Genomic DNA, 1487 nt, shown 5'->3' with positions numbered 1-1487 from the left:
CATGTGTGTGCTCATCCCCTTTGCCCCACATGCTGATCACATGTAACCCTGAAGTTCATAGCTTGACTCTGGCTTAAGGCTCTGCATGTCCAGAGCTGCACCCAAATGTGGCTGCCTAATTAACTGCCCCTCTGCAGCCCTTGCCTTGGGTATTGCCAATAACCCACCTCCAATTTCCAACCTAAAACCCTTGAAACCATTTGCAGCCTATAAAAGGGTTCTCTGACCTTCTCCCTCAGCACTTCCTCAAGTGCTGCAGCAACCCCAGCAGAGCTAGCACCTTTATTCAAAACAGGCCCCAACTATAATAAATGGTCTGGCTGGTATGGCCTCTCAATAAATTTGTTCTGTTAAATCTATTTTAGCTTAGAAGGTAAAACGAAAACCTGCTTCTCAGCACACCCACCCTGCAAGCAGAGAATTAAGCCAAGCCATGGTTTGCCATTGCCAGCTCTAGCCAGGATGGCTCATCCCTGGGAGCTGGGCACAGACACATTCCAGCTCCCAAAGCTGTGATGGCTTTGCCAGGCTGTCCACAGCAAGGGAGGAGAACAATGTCACCCTGAGCAGATGAGTCTGTCAACTCACACTGACTGCAAACTGCTGTGTGGGAAGTGCCATCTCCACTTTGACCATGACTGTACAACATGAACAGCGCCAGCCTCTTGCAGAAGCTCATCCTTTACTCTCACAGCACAATGCTGCTCCTTGTGTGCACTGTGCGTTGAGTCCCAAAAACCTGATTAAGCCTTGAGCTTTTCCAAGCCCTCCCTTCAGCAGCATTACTCATTCAGATGTTATTAGTATCTCCTCTCTGAAAATTTCATGTTCCTACACAGAATAACAGGGACAAGAGGGATGCTCGTTCCCTGAATGCTCTGAAGTCAACAGGGGCTGAACAGACAGCTCAGCTACTGCCTTCACCCAAAAAATTGTAGCCACCCAGGCATACAAGAAAGCAGACAAGAAAACAGGTGCCTGTGTCCTCAGAGAGGAAGGACTGGCCAGACACTTCAGCAGAGTCACAGTTTTGGAGAAAGCACAGGCAGGCTTCTGACTCCAGGAGTGCACTAACAAGTCAGTAGTTACACACAAAGGCTGAAAAATCTCCATCTTTGCATATAACAGACATCAATGACAGGGGCACAAGATGGCAAGAAAAAGGGAAAGACAACTTACCTGTTAGCAACTGGCCACAGCAATTTTCTGAGACAAACATCACCTCCCTGACAACAACCATGGCAGTGACCAAGCCTGTGCTGTGGTGCTGCTAAAGAAAGGGAACAATCCTTGGAGAAAGGAGACAGTAAAAATGAGTTAGTGCTCTACTCACCTGTTCTATCAGGACTGTACACACTGCTTGGGAGCAGTACAGAGCCAGTCCCTGGCCTGGGTAAGGGAAAATGAAGGAGCCCACAGAGCCCTTTCAAAACAAAACCCATGCTGATGTTGTCAGTCAGTAACAAAGACACCACAGCCAGAGCAGA

The sequence above is a fragment of the Molothrus aeneus genome, chromosome 12 (genome assembly GCF_037042795.1).
Source record: "Molothrus aeneus isolate 106 chromosome 12, BPBGC_Maene_1.0, whole genome shotgun sequence".
NCBI lineage: Eukaryota > Metazoa > Chordata > Aves > Passeriformes > Icteridae > Molothrus > Molothrus aeneus.
The sequence above is the reverse complement of the archived record's forward strand: the minus strand, read 5'-3'. Positions refer to the sequence as shown.